This window comes from Carlito syrichta, unplaced genomic scaffold (genome assembly GCF_000164805.1).
Source record: "Carlito syrichta isolate Samal-C Ts95f unplaced genomic scaffold, Tarsius_syrichta-2.0.1 Scaffold316346, whole genome shotgun sequence".
In the NCBI taxonomy this organism is placed as follows: Eukaryota; Metazoa; Chordata; class Mammalia; order Primates; family Tarsiidae; genus Carlito; species Carlito syrichta.
The window spans coordinates 1,601,984-1,619,900 of record NW_007260442.1 but is presented as its reverse complement, the minus strand read 5'-3'; the positions used below and the strand labels follow the sequence as shown (position 1 = coordinate 1,619,900).

At 40.1% G+C, this 17,917-nt stretch overlaps 1 protein-coding gene and 1 pseudogene across 3 annotated transcripts in view; one reads left to right on the top strand and one right to left on the bottom strand.

Moving 5' to 3' along the window:
- Positions 1-17,917, top strand: part of ZCCHC7 (zinc finger CCHC-type containing 7) — a 248,793-nt gene that overhangs the window by 45,692 nt on the left and 185,184 nt on the right. The window lies entirely within an intron of this gene.
- Positions 9,289-17,917, bottom strand: part of LOC110594582 — a 28,566-nt pseudogene continuing 19,937 nt past the window's right edge.

Sequence of the window (17,917 nt, the reverse complement as noted above, 5' to 3'; positions counted from 1 at the left end):
CGACCTGCTGGGCTCCGGCGATCCTTCCGCCTCAGCCTTCCAAGTAGCTAGAATTACAGGCATGCGCTACCACGCCCGACTGATTTTTTGATTTATTGTGGAGATGAGGTCTCGCTGCCCAGGCGGATCTCGAACCCGCGGGCTCAGGCAATCCACTCACCTCAGCTTCCCAAAGGCGCAGGATTACAGGCTGAGCCACTGAGCCCGGCTAAGAACATTTTAGTACTACTCTTTGAATGAACTTATGCTTTTGTCTTGAGTAAATACCTAGCAGTGGAATCGCTGAATCATAATGGACACACATATGTTTATCTTCTGAAGAAAATAGCCGTTTCAGTTTTCTGGAGTGGTTTTACCCTTTGACATTTGCACTCATATGCAGTGGATGAGAATTCCAGTTCCTCCACATCCTTGCTAACATTTGACTATGGTCAGTATTTATAATTTTAGTCATTCTAACATTTGTGTTGTGGTTTCACATTTTGATTGAGGATTAATGATGTTGAGCATCTTTTCATGTGTTTATTTGCCATCTTTGCCTTGACTTTTTATTCACTTAGCAGTGCCACTTGAAGAATAAAAGCTATTGATTTTTAAAATGTAACTTGTAAGTTTTTTTCTTTTATGAATCATGCTTTGGGTTTGAATCTCAGAAATCTTTTCCTAACCAAATGTCATAAATATTTTCTGCTGTATTCTCTTATAGAAATCTTATAGTTTAATATTTAGGTTTATGGTTCATTTTGAGTTAGTTTTTGTATGACATAAGGTGTAAATTGAAGTTTTTTTTTTTTTTGTATATGGATATCCAACAGTTCTAGCTACATTTAATGAAAAATCCTTTCTCTGTTGAATTGTCTTCTTGCACTTTAGTTGAAAATCAATTGTTTCTATATGTGTAGGTCTATTTTGGAGTCTGTTCTGTTCCATTGATCTTTTTGTCTATCTTGATGCCAATACAGAATATATGCTGTTGATTCTGTAGTTTTATAATAAGTCTTGAGATTGTTAGTCCTACAACTTTGTTCTTTTTCGAAGTTGTTTTGACTGTTTTAGGTCTTTTGCATTTCTGTGGAGATTTTTAAACTAGCCAATTTATTCCAGAAAGTATAGTGGGATTTAACTGTGATTGTGTTGAATCTGCATATTCATTGAAAATTGACATGTTAAAAATGCTTAGTATTTTAGATTAGGAACATAGTATATCTGTCTATTTAGGTTTTCTTTCATTTCTTTCAACAGTATTTTGCAGTTTTAGCATACAAATCTTGTGTTAAATTTATCCCTAAGTATTTTATTTTTTTACACTATTGTGAACGATACATTTAAAAATTTTAATTTCCATTGTTCTTATTATGTGTTGATCTTGATTCCTGTAACTTTACTAAAATAATTTACTAGTTCCCCAAATTTTTTGGTAGATTCTGTTGTATCGTCTAAATTGTTCAACTTATCATCTGCATATAAAGACAGTTTTGCTGTTCTCTTTCCAATGTAGATGAATTTTAATTTTATTTTTCTTGCCTTATTGCATGGAATAGAACTTCCAGTACAGTATAGAATAAAAGGGGTAGGAATGGACATTCTTGCTTGTTCCTGATTTTTAGGGAAAAATGTAGCCTTTCATCATTCTATCTTGTGTTTGCTGTAGATTTTTTATAGATGCCCTTATTGGTTTGAGGTAATTTTCTTTTATTCAGTTTGCTAAGCATTTTTATCAGAAATGTATGTTGGATTTTGTCTAATGTTTTTTATGTGTGTGTTGAAATGATTATACATTTTTAATAAAGTGAATTATTTGGACAATGGTTGGGGCTAATTATTCCCCACTACTGAGGCAAGGTCCTTCTTACTGCTGTAGTCTGATTAGTTGCAACAGGCACTATTCCCATCCTTGTGTGAGTGCCTGGTACTTTCTCTCTATTCCTTTCGGATGATTCTTTCCCCAGGTTCAAATGATTTTCTTATACTTGTGTTGACTATTTTGCTGACTATTCAATGTATATAGTCTCTCCTTTGGAGATCTGTGGTGTATTTCTCTGTGTAGCTCTCTCTCCTTCATTACTAAGATCTTTCAAATTCATTTATTTGCCTAGGTCTCCATGGATTCTCATCTCTTTCTGCTACACTCTAGGAGTTTGTCAGAGTCTACTTGGATTCTTGCTCTCTTTTCTGGGGCCTGGAAATTCTGAAGGCAGTAAACTTGGGACAGTGGTAGGACTAATTTAGCTGTCTTTCAGGGATTGTTGTCCTCTGTTGCCTGATGTACAGTGTCTTACACACTGTTGTTTCATATGTTTTGTCAGTTTTTAAAATGGTTTCAGGTGGGATGGGAAATCTGATCCATGTCAATTTATCTTAGCTGGGAGTGTATAGTACTCACTCTTGATTTGAAGGTAATTATTTCTCGAAGTTTGATTTTCTGCTGTGGAGCACATTAGACGGTTTCATTCCTAAAGGTTTATGTGCTGCATGCCAAAAAGCTTAAATTTAAAATTGCTTATTGGGAAAATAAGAATGCAATTTACATATGGGATCTCCTTATATTTTATCATATTCAGTATGTCCTCCATAATGTCTAGTAAAATGGAATTATATAAGCAAAGTACTCAGTACGTATTTGGGGAATAACTACTTTGGTTTTTTTTTAATTTTTTTTTATTTTTTGAGTTGGAGTCTCACTCTGTCGCCCAGACTGGAGTGCAGTGGCCGCTCCCGGCCACCGCAGCCTCGACCTGCTGAGCTCTGGCGATCCTTCCGCCACAGCCTTCTGAGTAGCCGAAATTACAGGCGTGCGCTACCATGCCCGGCTGATTTTTTGATTTATTGTAGAGCTGAGGTCTCGCTGCCCAGGCAGGTCTCGAACCCGTGGGCTCAGGCAATCCACTCACCTCAGCCTCCCAAAGGCACGGGATTACAGGCTGAGCCACCAAGCCCGGCTACTACTTTGGTTTTTAAAGGGCCAGAATCCTTCTTACTTCCTGAGACATCATTTTGATTCTATGCAGTTTATGTAGCCGTTCTTTGAACTCTTGAAAGATTTCCTGACAAACTGTTGTTATTGATGTTGTGTTCAGCATTAATCTTGGTCTTTCCAGTAAATGAAATGGAATTGTGAGTTTCTGTGTTTACCAAGAAACAAAATACAAGGGTCATTCTTAGCATATAGTCTGCGGTATACTTAAACTAAGATATCATCTTTCTCATCTTTTTGAGATTTGATATCAACTGAAGGGAAGCATTCCATTGATGTCAGGAAGGCAGCTGTTTATTGATTAAGATTCTGGTACTGCTGGGCTCAGTGGCTCAGCCTGTAATCCCGCGCCTTTGGGAGGCTGAGGTGAGTGGATTGCCTGAGCCCACAGGTTTGAGACCCGCCTGGGCAGTGAGACCTCATCTCTACAATAAATCAAAAAATCAGCCGTGTGTGGCAGCACATACCTGTAATTCCGGCTACTTGGAAGGCTGAGGCGGAAGGATCGCCGGAGCCCAGCAGGTGAGGCTGCAGTGGCCGGGAGCGGCCACTGCACTCCAGTCTGGGTAAACAAGTAAGACTCCAACTCAAAAAAAAAAAAAAAAAATTCTGGTACTTTGGCATAAACTTTCTAAAATCCCACAAATATTTTTTTATGAGAAAAGGACCAGCCAGGCACGGTGGCTCACGCCTGAAATCCCAGCACTTTGGGAAGTGAAGGTGAAAGGATTGCCTGAACCAACAGGTTCAAGACCAGCGTGGGCAACTTGGTGAGACCTTGTCTCTACAATAAGTCAAAAAATTAGTCAGGCCTGTGGTTCCAGCTATTTGGAATGCGAGGTGAAAGGATCATCTGAGTCCAGCAGGTCGAGGCTGCAGTGGTCGTTGAGTGTGCCACTGCACTCTAGCCAGTGTGAAAGAGTGAGACTCCGACTCAAAAAAGAAAAGGACCATACATTTCATTACCTTCCTGCTATAGGTGGGTTTTCATTTTGAGACATGAATGGGAAACTTGCCAACCAGATGTCTGCCAGCTCCTTTGACCTAGATGTAGCTCCAGTGGGAATTTCACAGTGGATGCTTGATCTGAACTCTTAATTCCCCTGATAACCTAACATTGCTTGTTTTAGAATGTAATAGTCTTCAGAAATTCTTTAAGATAAATTTGCTATTTTCTTTATCATGGTTTAATTACTTTTATATCATGGGACTTTAATTGTGTATATGTACTAGCATTACCTTGAACACAAAATAGACTATGAAGATTATTTCTAAATTTGGCATCCTATTTCTCATTGACATTAAGTATTGCTATGTTTCTTGTGAATATTTTTGAGGGACTGAAGTATGGAGCAGAAATCATTGTGGAACCTCATCTTGTTAGTCTTATCTCATCCTCCTAGTGCCCTGTTAACTTTACCTTTCTTTTTTTTTTTTTTGAGTTGGAGTCTCACTCTGTCACCTGGACTGGAGTGCAGTGGCATGCTCCTGGCCACTGCAGCCTTGACCTGCTGGGCTCTGGCAATCCTTTGGCCTCAGCCTTCCAACTAGCTGGAACTACAGGCGTGGGCTACCACGCCCGGCTAATGTTTTTGATTTTATTGTAGAGATGAGGTCTTGCCAGGTTGCCCAGGCGGGTCTCGAACCCGCGGTCTCAGGCAATCCACTCACCTCAGTCTCCCAAAGCGCTGGGATTACAGGCTGAGCCACCTAGCCCCAAATAACTTTACCTTTCTTGCCAGGATTAATAAGCTTGTTGTTGGTGGTAGGTGTTTATCCATTGATATTTCTGTGTCAACCTATTATGTATATTTGTAATATTGAACAATTGGTAAATTAATAATTAACTTAGTGTGTTAAGCAAATAGAAGTTTGGTGTGTTATATAATTTTATGTCAGCTTAAGCAGGCTAAGAGACGAAATAATACTGGTAAACATTATTTCTGAGTGAGTCTGTGAGAGTACTTCCGAAAGACATTAGCATTTGAATCTGTAGACCATGTAAAGACCCATTTTGGTAGGCATCATCCAGTTTGTTGCAGGCCTGCCTAGAAGGAAAGATGGAAGAAGGGTGAATTCTCTTTCACTTTCTCTTCTGGAACTGGTACCCCTCGCTTCTCTTGCCCTTGGACATTGAAGCTTCTGGTTTTCAAGCCTTTGGCCTTGGACAGGGACTTAAACTGTTGTGTGCATCCCATCACCACCTGTCATTATACATTTCTTACATTTTTCTGCATGTTTAAAAATTTCTGAAATAAAATATTGGGGAAATAAATCTAACCATATCATTTTACATTTAAAAGCAGTTTTCTCCTTCAACAGAGTGAGACTCCTATTCCAAACCCCCCCCAAAAAAAAAACCCAAACATACACACACACACACACACACACACACACACACACACACACACACACACACACACACACAATTAAGTTTTGCTATAAATTGTATTGCTTGTTTGCTCTTTCACTGTCTCTTGCATATGTAGTTGTTCTTAGAAATGGGATGAGGGTCAATTGTTGGGTAGTAGAGACAGCCAAGGAGGTAGAATTCCTGCCCTCTGGCATTCTCTGTTGCTGCTGAGTTGTTAGCAGCATAACAACTACATAAATAAATGCTGCTTTTATGTGCTGTTAATTTCAGTAATAGAACTGTGAAATTAATGAAAATGTAGTTGACATCTTGAACCTCTCTTAGGGATTCTTCCTTCCTGCTGATACTGTTCAGTGCCTCAGCCATAGTTTTCATAGAACCTTGAGTTCTACAGACTAGTTACTGATAAGCTCTGCTATGGCCTTAGTTTAAGAGATTACCTTTTCCAATATTACTTACATTTGATGAACAGGAATAACATGAATGTTCAGCAAAATAGAATAATTGTTGATTATACAGCTATATTGTGGAATACTGTGTGAGCCTTCAGAAATATTTAGGTAGTGTTTTGTTTAACCTCTACTTAACATAAAAGGTTATGTTAAGTAGAAAAGCAGAATCGAAAATAGTGTTATTTCAAGTAATAAATGCATGGAAAATAGAGCAATAGTTTATGGTTGGTAATTTGAATAAGAATATTATAATATGACAAGTTTATGTTGAAGGATATTTGTTTGTTTATTTTAAAAGCAGGATTTATTGAGAGGGCAGAAAAGCTCCCACAGTGGGAGGGGACCTGAGTGGGTTGCCTGGATATTTATATTTAACTTGATTCTTATGTCACCCCTAGCAGCTGATGGTACCCTTCAGTAAAAAAGGAGAGAGAGGATATATTCTTTTCTAATTCTTGTTTGTGTCACTATTTAAGGATTTGGGATTTTCGCTGTCTAGGAAAATCAGTTACTTTTAAAGAATGTCTTGCTGTGTGCCAGGTGCTTTATGAAGGTTGTCCTAACAGCCTTAAGAATACTTGACCCTGTGGTTTACTGGATGTAGTCAGTGTACCTGGTCCAGCTTTTTTTTTTTTTTTTAATTGTTAAAAACATTTTAACCTAGACTTATGTATTCCTTTACCAGCCTGTTTTTCTTATCCACCTCACATAAGGATATATAAATGCCTTAATTCTTTAAAACTCTTATCTTCTCTCTTTAAGCATGTAAAACCATGTATGTAAGCCATATCTCATTTGAACTCCAAACTAAAGACTCTTGTTTATTTTTCTTTTCTGACTGCTCTTTCTATCCTGTGGTTCTGCTGATTCATCCCCTCTCTTAGAAGTTCTCCCCATTTTATAACCTGTTTTTCTATTCTTCACAAAATTATTCTGTCTTTTTCAGTATGATAGGATTATCTGTCTTGTAGGCCATATGATCTGGCTAGCTTTTCCCTCAGGGAATTTGTTACGATTAAACAAGTTTCTTATACTTTGTGTTTGTTTGTTTGAGTTTGGATCTTGCTGTGTCTTCCAGGCTGGAGTGCAGTAGCAGAATCATGTGTCGCTGCAACCTCAACCTCCTGGGTTCCAGCAATCCTCCTGCCTTAGCCTCCAGAGTAGCTGGGACTACAGGCTAATTTTTAATTTTTTTTTTTGAGTTGAAGTCTCACGCTGTTGCCCAGGCTGGAGTGCAGTGGCATGCTCATAGACACCGCAACCTCGACCTGCTGGGCTCAGGTGATTCTTCTGCCTCAGCCTTCCAGATAGCTGAAACTACAGGCGCGTGCTACCATACCTGGCTTATTTTTTTGATTTATTGTAGAGACAAGGTCTCACCAAGTTGCCCAGGCGGGTCTCAAGCCCCTGGACTCAGGCAATCCTCTTGTCTTGGCCTCCCAAAATGTTGGGATTACAGGCTTGAGCCACTGCTCCTGGCAATTAAAAAAATTTTTTTGTAGAGATGAGGTCTCACTATGTTGCCCAGGTTTGTCTCAAACTCCAGGTTCAAGCGGTCCTCTCACCTTGGCCTCCCAAAGTGCAGGAATTACAGACATAAGCCACTGAACCTAGCCTAATTTTTTTCTTTAGTTTTATGCAAATACTATTGTTGTGAAGGCTGTTTTTATTTTAAAAATATAAAGTATAAGGTTGAACAACATGAAATTAATATGATGGTTAAATATGACAGTTTTGTATGCTTCAGACAAATATTTCTTTAGGCTTATGGGTTAAGTACACTTTTATTAAGGTAGCCTAGAAACTCAGTCACTCTATAGATTGTTGCTTCTGTACAAAATTGAGCTCCTGTTTTTTGTGTTTTTTTTTTTTTTTTAAGTAATCAACAGGTTTTATCTCCCTAGAACTGAACTTGTCTACTGTTTTCAGAGCTAAACTTCCAAAGCTACAGTCAACAGTTTTTCATCAGAGCCCAAGGGAGAGGGGCCAGAGTACAAAGACAAGAGATGGAAGAGGGGCATAGTAGAGAGACCACTAGGAATAGGGCACTTATTTTTCTCCGTCCTCTCAGTGGGTTACAAATTGGATCTCTTCTGGTGATAACACTGAGGGGACCAGGTGTGGGTATGTGGATGGAAAATGACACTGGAAGAAACACCAAAGCCCCAGCTACAAAAAGTCATCAAGCCCCAAAAGAAGGAGAGTCTCCCAGTGCACCTCAGAAATGGGGACAGTGGTGGGGAAGAAAGAAGCAAAATGGGAAGCACAAAAAGGGTTGGGGGAGGTCTTAAAATTTTTTTTTTGGTAATTTTCTTTTATTATAAGCATTTTCTAAAAAATGTGCTTTTTCCTTTATGTCTGGGTGATGTATATATAACTGTAAGCTGACATTGAGCACTGTGGAGAGAGGGAAAAGTGATGCTGGGGGTCTCCCCAGGCCTCTGTGGCTCTAGAGATCTAAAGGTGGACAGGTGCTCCTTAAGACTTCCACCCAAATGGGTAAAGTGAACCCTTCAGGTCACAGATTCTTGGTCCAAATAACTTGGAAGCCCCAAAATCTTTTTTTTTTTTTTTTGAGTCAGAGTCTCACTCTGTTGCCCAGGCTGGAGTGCAGTGGCATGCTGCTGGACTCAGACGATCCTTCCGCCTCAGCCTTCCAAGTAACTGGATCCACAGGTGTGTGCCACCATGCCCAGCTATTTTTTTTATGTATTATAGAGACAAGGTCTCACCAAGTTGCCTAGGCTCGTCTCAAACCTGTAGGCTCAGGCAGTCCTCTTGCCTCTTCCTCCCAAAGTACTGGGATTATAGGCTTGAGCCACTGCTCCTGGTGCCTCAAAATCTTTTGATGATAAACTACAACTCCCAGAACTCCTGGGGTCAACAAAAGGAAGAATGGGTGTTGGTAATCAATCATCAAGGAGGTATGGAAGGGAGCCCCTCCCCCACAAGCTGTCCCACTTTCCCTGAATCTAGGCAGCTGGGATAATAGGTGTAAGAAGGGACAGGAGCTCAAGAAAATGTCACCCTCCTGCCCCACACCCAATTTGAGGATTGCTCCTTCAGGGCCCAGAAGCCCTCCCTGCTGATTATGCTCCATCCCTTCCACTCTTACCGCTGATCCCAACTCAGAGGTCCAGAATGCCTGGGGTAGGGTAAAAGGGTGCCATGAAGGTGGAAACAGCTGGCCTAGCCTCCAACGGAAGCATAGAAAACAGTTAAAAGCAGGAAGGCTCACAATGGCCTTGTCCCATCCCAGGCAGCAGAAGACATCGCCCTGATTCAGATAACAGGGGTGTAAGGACCTAGAGGTGAGGACCAGGCGGCCTGCCCCATCCAGGTCAATCTCCAGGGGCTGAGTTTGGAGTGGGGAAAGTGAGCAGAAGAGGAGAGTGGGTTGGGCTGGGAAAGGGGTTCCCAGTTTGTAGGCCATGGCCAGTTTCCCTAGTAGCACCTTGACAGCAGCAGGAACAATGCGAGGGCTCCTCCTAAAACGTTGGAGGCTGCAGGCTCTCATGGTCTCTGACTCCTGGGGCATCAGCATCTTCCTTGGCAGCCTCTTCTTCCTCCTCCTCCTCTTCTAGAGAAGGCCCCTGGCTGGAGCTGATCGCAGAAGGAGTAGTAGTCTCCACCTCCACCCTCCAAGGTGGCTGCCGCCTTCTCCCTTTCAGGGTCTTCCCTCCTTGGGACATTTAGGGGAGCCCTCCAGCATGTCTCCCGCTCTCCTTTCCTATTCTTCTCCTTGGCTGGCTTGTCAATGACCAACTTCCCTTCCTCATCATTGCTACCCTCAGCGTTGCCCTTCTTATCGCCATCACCTTCTGTGGGTTTGGGCTCAGGTTTGGGTTCGGGCTTGGGCTCTTCCACGCAACTCGTTTTCTGGGAGGACTGCAGTGGAGACAGTAGAGTTTGAGTAGCACCAGCAACTGCCCTGCTGGGCCCCAGCTCCTGGTTTTAAAGAACATTTTGTCGTTGTTGGTGGTTTATTATCCAACCTTTTGTGTTCTTCACCTTGGAAAATGAATGTGTGTGTGTGTGTGTGTGTGTGTGTATACACACACACACACACATTTTGGTCAATAAGGCTTCTAATTGTCAATCACTGCCCTCAGCTTCTGACTGTGTTTAATCTGCCAATGTTTAAATAGCATTGCAGTGTCCCTGTTATCTAAGTCATCTGTGGTTCATTTATGCCAAAGCAATTTAGGAAAGAACTGAAGATATACAAGAAACGGAGACCCCCTCAAACAGCATAGCATAGCTACAAGTGTTGTAAATGGAAAGACAGATTAACTTGCATTGTAGCAGTCAATATAGAGCTAAGTCTTTGGACCAGTGGCTTTCTACCCTGGCTCTAAGTTAGGATAACTGGAGAGTTTCTTTTTTTAATTTTTATTTCTTATTTTAAATGCATTTTATTTTTAGACAACCTACATGACATGTTTTTCTAAAAAACAATGCCTCCACTCCAAATAAATCATGGTCAAAATAAATGAAGCTCAAGATGACCATCAGTAGTACCATTTGTCTTAAATCCTGCAATTGTGCAGATGATGAACCTGGAGAGTTTGAAAGCTAGTGATGCCAAAGTTCTACCCCCAGGAAATCTGATTAAATTGGGGCCTAGGCAACAGTATTTTAAAAACGCTTTGCGGCCAGGAACACTTGCTCAAGCCTGTAATCCCAGTACTTTGGGAGGCTGAGGTGAGGGGATTGCTTGAGCCCACGGGTTTGAAAACAGTTTGGGCAACTTGACGAGACCTCATCTCTACAATAAATCAAAGTTAGTCAGATGTGGTAGCACGCACCTATAATTCTGACTACTTGGAAGGCTGAGGCGGAAGGATCGCCAGAGTCCAGCAGATTGATGCTGGGGTGGCCATGAGCGTGCCATTGCACTCTAGCCTGGGTCACAGAGTGAGATTCTGACTCAAAAAAAGAAAGAAAGAAAACCCATTGCACTCGGTTATCTCCTCTGAGGAGGATATCAAGTTGAGTGCCTCTGTTTTGTTTTCACTCTGAAAGCAAGAAGCCAGGTCAGAAATAGCTACAGACTAGGATTAATCACTGTAAGTGGTGACATAAAGACTAATCTTGGCCCAGTGCGGTGGTTCACGCCTATAATCCCAGCACTTTGGGAAGCTGAGGTGAGAGGATTGCCTGAGCCCACAGGTTCGAGACCAGCCTGGGCAACTTGGTGAGACCTCATCTTTACAATAAATCAAAAAATTAACCAGGAGTGGTGATGTGTGCCTGTAGTTCCAGCTACTTGGAAAGCTGAGCTAGAAGGATCACCTGACCCCAGCAGGTTGAGGCTGCAGTGGCTGTGAGTGTGCCACTGCACTCCAGCCTGGGCGACAGAGTGAGACTCCAACTCAAAAACAAAAAAAACAAAAAAAAGACCAATCTTTGTGTAGTGTGGGAAGCACAGCTAGATTCCTCCTGCCCCACTGAGTCACTCCCAAAGTGAGCAGCTGTTAACATCATCCTCTTTAACAATGAAAAACAGCATTATATCATTACAGCAGATATGAGGTTTAGAAAAGGGTGAATGCAGTTTTTGTGAAGACTGAACCTAGGAGAGAATACGGTAAGACAAGTGATCAAGACTAACATCATAAATTATTATACCCTTGATATGATCTGTTGAAAATGTCAATAGAATATACCCTTGATATGATCTGTTGAGAATGGTACTTTACCTCTGTGGTCTTCTCCCCAAAAACCCATGACCCCAGTTTAACCATGAGATAAACATCAAATCTCAATTGTGGGACAGTCTATAGAATACTAGGCCAGTAGGCCTCAAAGCTGATGAGCTCATCTCAAAGTGAGAGATATTGTCACTGCCAAGAGGAGTCTAGGAAATCATGACAACTGTTCTTTGGTGTCCTGGATAGGATACCAGAACACAGAAAGATCTTGAGGTAAAAACAAAAGAAATCTGAATAAAGAATAGTTAGCTGCTGGGCTTGGTGGCTCAGCCTGTAATTCTGTGCTTTGGGAGGCTGAGGTGAGTTGATTACCTGAGCCCGCGGGTTCGAGACCCGCCTCGGCAACTTGGCAAAACCTCATCTCTACAATAAATAAAAAAATTAGCCGGGTGTGGTAGTGAGCGCCTGTAGTTTCAGCTACTTGGAAGACTGAGGTGGAAGGATCGCCAGAACCCAGCAAGTTGAGGCTACGGTGGCCAGGAGTGTGCTCTTGCACTCCAGCCTGGCTGACAAGAGTGAGACTTTAACTCTCAAAAAAAAAAAGAATAGTTAGCTAATGTATCAATACTGGTTCATTAATGCTTGTAAATGTACTAATACAGGATGTTACTAATAGGGGGAACTGGGTGTGATTCATGTGGGAACTTTTTGTGTTATCTTTGTAATTTTTCTATAAACCTAAAACTATTCTAACTCAAATCAGTAATGTGCTGAAAATGATGCCTTGATAGTTAAGACACTATGCTGATGAATATAAGATTCTTAGCTAGTTTTATTAATTAGCCCCAAGACAGGGTGTGGATATAGTAGGCCTAATTTATCACACCAAATAGAAAATCAAGGTGGGCTCATTCCATATTAAGAATTGAACAGGCTGGGTGCAGTGATTCAGCCTGTGATCCCAATATTTTGGGAAGCTGGGTGAGAGGGTTGCCTGAGCCTGGGGGTTTGAGACCAACCTGGGCAACTTGGTGAGGCCTCATCTCTACAATAAATCACAAAAAGTAGCTTGGAGTGGTGATGTGCATATGTAGTTCCAGCTACTTGAAAGGCCGAGGCAGAAGAATCGTCTGAGCCTAGCAGGTCGAGGCTGCAGTGGCCATGAGCGTGCCCCTGCACTCCAGCCTGGGCAACAGAGTGAGACTCTGACTCAAAAAGAAAAAAAGAACAGTAATACTATTTATCTTTGTAAATTAGAGCACATTTCAGTGTTAATTTCTTTCTTTTTTTTTTTTGAGTCGGAGTCTCACTGTGTCGCCCAGACTGGAGTGCAATGGCCACTCCCGGCCACCGCAGCCTCGACCTGCTGGGCTCCGGCGATCCTTCCGCCTCAGCCTTCCAAGTAGCCGGAATTACAGGCATGCGCTACTGCGCCCGGCTGATTTTTTGATTTATTATAGACATGAGGTCTCGCTGCCCAGGCGGGTCTCGAACCTGCGGGCTCAGGCAATCCACTCACCTCAGCTTCCCAAAGGCACGGGATTACAGGCTGAGCCACCGAGCCCAGCTAGTGTTAATTTCTTGTTTCTAGTTCTTCCATTAACACTGTGCTCCCCCTTAGACACCATCCCCTCAAACAAATAGAGAAGAAAGGGGAAAAGAAAGGGGCAAAAAGGGGGGAAGTAAAACTGAAAGAAAGAAGCTAAGGAGGAAAGTAGAAAGAAAAAGAGAAAAGGAAGAAGGAAAGGAGGAAAAAGGCACAATAGTTGGCACAGACGCCTTCAGTTCTTTTTATTTCTTTTATTTTATTTTTTGAGAAAGTAAGATTTATTAAGAAGACAGAAAAGCTCCCACAGTAGGAGGGGACCTGAAAGAAGGTTGTCCAAGCCTCTATTTCAAAGGTTGTGAGGCTACAACTGTAATAGTGATGTAAAAGATCTAACATGGTATTGGTACACGGCATTGGAACAATTCATAATGTTATGAGCAGTGATAAGAAGGTGTTGCAGCAAAAATGTTTGGGTTTACAGATATTAAGCAGTGAAAGTAAATTTGGGGGGTTCTGTTGAAAGAAACACTGATGTAACCGTTAGATTTTTGTGGATATCTCTGAAAGTAAATTTTGAAGGCATTTAAGAAATGTCAATTTGCCAACTCTGGGGGGGAACTACAAGTGACTGCAATGGAATGGAATTTTTAATATATTGACAACTTTGGGGATGGGATGGTCTTGTGTATGAAATTATTGATTTGTACAGTGACTGATGGAGTCATTTATTTTGCCAGTGTAATGCTTACGCTGTCTGTTCTTTACTAAAATGTTTCATTTACCTTTCTTGTGTTTGACTGTCATATTCTTTATATTATGTGGTCATTGTTTCTTTGCCTCTGTTATGATTAGATGTTTGCTTCTTTTCCTTAGTATCTTGATCTTCAAAATAACCAAGCGTGCTATTTACATGAAGGAGATAAGCATAACTCATGTAAATCTTCATTGAGTCACCGAGAGGTGGTGTTTTTCCCTTTTTCTTTTAAAAACTTTATTTATTTATTTATTTTGCTGGCAGCCTTAATAATGTTTTCATAAAATATGATCGATTTATAAGTCTGTTTAACATGCCTTTCCCTTTTTGTCTTAGCGCTTTGCTTCTAAGTTGCAGATGCAGTGTGTGAACAATACCCTGTGTGGTGTGACAGGTAAATTTCCCAATTTACCTGCAGTAATAGTGTGCTGTGTAATGCCATTCAATCATCTCTGAATTTTACTTGCCTGATTAGTTGAGTGAAGCAGATTTTCAATTTAAATGTAACTTCATCTGCTTGATTAAAAATGTAACAGAACATTATCTGCTGCAAATAAATTTCAGTGGAAGAGATGATTTTGCCTGTTTAAAAATAACATCTGTTTATGTTGGCTGGAAGCAGACGATTAATACCTCTCTAATTTCGAGGTTTACCAGTCCAGCTCACCTGTCTCTTTGCATGGATAGTTGAAATTGATGGCTGTCGAGTATAAACATTTACCTGTTGATGTTTAGTTGATGGATTTCTTTTTTAAGGATAATACAGAATCCCATCATTGGGCATTCATTTATTTGCTGCTCATCAAGATGATTGACAGTTTTGCCAACAACATGGAAAAAGGATCTTGCATAAGAGAAAAATTTTACCCCTCAGTGATGAGTGCCCTATAGAAAAACATATTCTTGTGGATTCTTTTTCATAGTTGGTATTTATTTGAATTCTGAGTTTAGAATCCATGAGTATAAATTTAAGTCAAGTGTGTAGTAAATGAGGGTACTACTCCCCTGCTGGCATCTTTCGTCTTGTGATTATATGTGTAGGCCCGAAGGACAAGGAGAAAAATAGGTAAAACCAGAATCGTTATTTTTTCCCCAGCACTAAGCAGAGTGTTAGGCATGTAGTAGACCACTTAATACATATTTATTGAATTTGAATTAAAAATTAGGACCAGAGTGTATTTGATATTCTACAGATGTAACAGATTAGATTTAATTGGTTTAAATACATAGTTAAAAAATTATAGCAGAAAGAAATTACAGAATACTAATTTATCTGTCCTTTTTTTAAAATGAAAGCTTACCTTAGGAGCTTATTAAAAGTATGTGTGTATATATACATATATATATATATATTTTTTTTTTTTTTAAAGTATATTTTAAAATTCTCCTGTAAGTATCCCTAGGGAAAAAAAGGCATTGTGAACTATTACTTTTCTCAACTGGCAAGTAAAACTATGAGTTGAAAAAAATAGATGTGAAAAATTCTAAAAATTCTTAGTAAAACAGTGGTACAATATGATGTTTTTAAAAAATATATTTGGTATATAGCAAAACAGTATTTGTTTTTTGAAAATTGGTACAGTTCTAAAATCTCAAAAAATATTGTCTTTTTTTGGAATGCTATATTTGTTTTGTAGAATATTTTGAATATGCTGCTTATTTGAAGAGGAATAATTTTGCATTATTTTGATAACATTTTTCCCCTTTGTCATGAAGCAAACAAAAGTGTTACTTACTTGACCATTTCTGAATTGATGAATTGTAAGCTCTTATTTCTTTTGTAACATTTAGGGATTCTTGGCCACATTGTGTTTGATTTAAATCAAAAGTATATTTTTCAGGCAGATATTTGAGATTTGCTTTTCATCAAAATGCTTTTTTACCACTAACAAAATCAGTTTTTGCTCCTATATATATAGGATATTTAACCTCTAATCAATTTTGTGATTAGTACATTTTAGATGATATGGTTGTTTTATTTATAATACATAAATATTTGAGGATTGAATCATTTCAATTCCATCTTGTTATTCCTGGATATTTAGCAGAAATTTTTGCCATAAGGCTTTAGGAAAACAGCTCAAACTGCAACAACAACAAAAAATGTACAGACGTTATGCTGTATAAACATATCTGGTATGTTCTGTAACAAATTACTTTATTTATTTATTTTTTTGAGTTGGAGTCTCACTCTGTTGCCCAAGCTAGAGTGCAGTGGCATGCTCACAGTCGCCCCAGTGTCAGACTGCTGGGCTCTGGCGATCCTTCCTCCTCCGCCTTCCAAGTAGCCGGAACTACAGGCACAAACTACCACGCTCAGCTAATTTTTGATTTATTGTCAAATTGCCTAGGATGGTCTCGAACCCCTGAGCTTAGGCAATCCACTCACCTCGGTCTCCCAAAGTGCTGGGATTACAGGCTGAGCCACAGAGCCCGGCCTACTTTATTCTTTTAAATAGAGATATGTAGGTCTTTTTTTTTCTTTTTTCCTCCAAAAGCAGATAACATTGGCCAGATGCTGTGTCTCATGATGGTAATCCCAAAACTTTGGAGGTCTAGGCAGGAGGATTGCTTGAGCCCTGGAGTTTGAGACCAGCCTAGGCAACATAGTGAGACCTTGTCTCTACAAAAATGTAAAAAAATCACTTGAGCGAGGTGGCACATGCCTGTAGTCCCAACTACTTGGGAGACTGAGGTGGAAGGATTGCCTAAGTTCAAGAGGTCGAGGCTACTATGAGCCATGATTGGGCCACTGTATTCCTGCCTGGGCAAGAGAGTGAGACCTCGACTCAGAAAAGGGGGGAGGGGACAGCTAAGTCAACATAAAAAACTTAGAATATTGTGATGTAGCTTTCTTTATTATTACCTTATCCTTCTTGTTTAGTTTTAGTTTGCAAAAGGTAGATGAGGATCCTCCTCCCCGTTTCACCTGTGTAGATGATACTTAAGGTAGAATGAATGAACTTAGAAGAGCAGACTCTATACCTAAAGGAGGCACTATTAATACTTGAAATTGTATCATCACTTATTTTGTTTGGTTTTAGGGTCTTCAGAGACTTCTGCTCTGTGGTTTGTATTCATTTCAAGACCTCAGTCATGTGTCTTTAAGGGGGAGCGAGAACGTTCATAGCAGCATTATTCATAATAAGAAAGACTTGGAAGTGACCCAAATGTCCATCAGTTGATGAATGGATATTTGGTGAATGGATATACAAAATGTGATATGTTCTTACAATGGAATACTAGTCAATTATAAAAAGGCATGAAGTTCAGATATGTGCTACAACATGAATGAGCATTGAAAACTGCTAGTGAAATGGGAAAGTGTACATGTTCTATGAGTATTTATGCGAAATGTCCCAAATAGGCAAATCCATAGAGATGGAAAGCAGATTTGAGGTTGCTAGGGGCTCCAGGAGGTGTATGAATGAAGAGTGACTAATGGGAGTGGGGTATATAGATATTCTTCAGGAATTAGTGATTTGGCTGCACAAGTTTGTGAATATACTAAAAAAATTTGTAAACTTCAAGCAGGTGAATATTTGAAATCTGATATTGAGATTTTTTTTGGGTAAATGAATTATATCAATTAAAAAGGAGGGTTATGAAACATGTAAGTTGTTGGTTTATAAAGAGACCATTACCAGAAGAGCTTATTATTTTTCATTGTTCTTTGATGCACTAGGCTGTAATCTGATGCTGAGAGAACTGAAATTGCCAATAGGGAAATGGGCTGATGGTTTGAGGCCGGCCTTTTTATGAGTTTTCTAGATTACAGTTACCAGTCTCACAGAAGCTTAAGAATAGCATCTTAATTTTTGTTAATCAACAGGTACGCTCATCTATTATTAGTATGTTTGCTTACTATTACATACCTTTTAAAGACCTACAGTTATGTTTTAGTAATTTAAAGGATGAACGTAAGATAGCCTTGCAGAAAATCAGGCTATCTTGAAATCGTGCTATCATGTTTTGAGGGTTCAATGTTTTAATTTTAGTTTAAGAGATTGACAGCCTGTAGGGTAGGTTGTAGCTACTTTGTTAAATAATAGAAATTTATCTTTTTTAGCCAGGCTCGGTGGCTCAGTTTGTAATCCCGCGCCTTTGGGAGGCTGGGGTGAGTGGATTGCCTGAGCCTGCGGGTTCGAGACCCGCCTGGG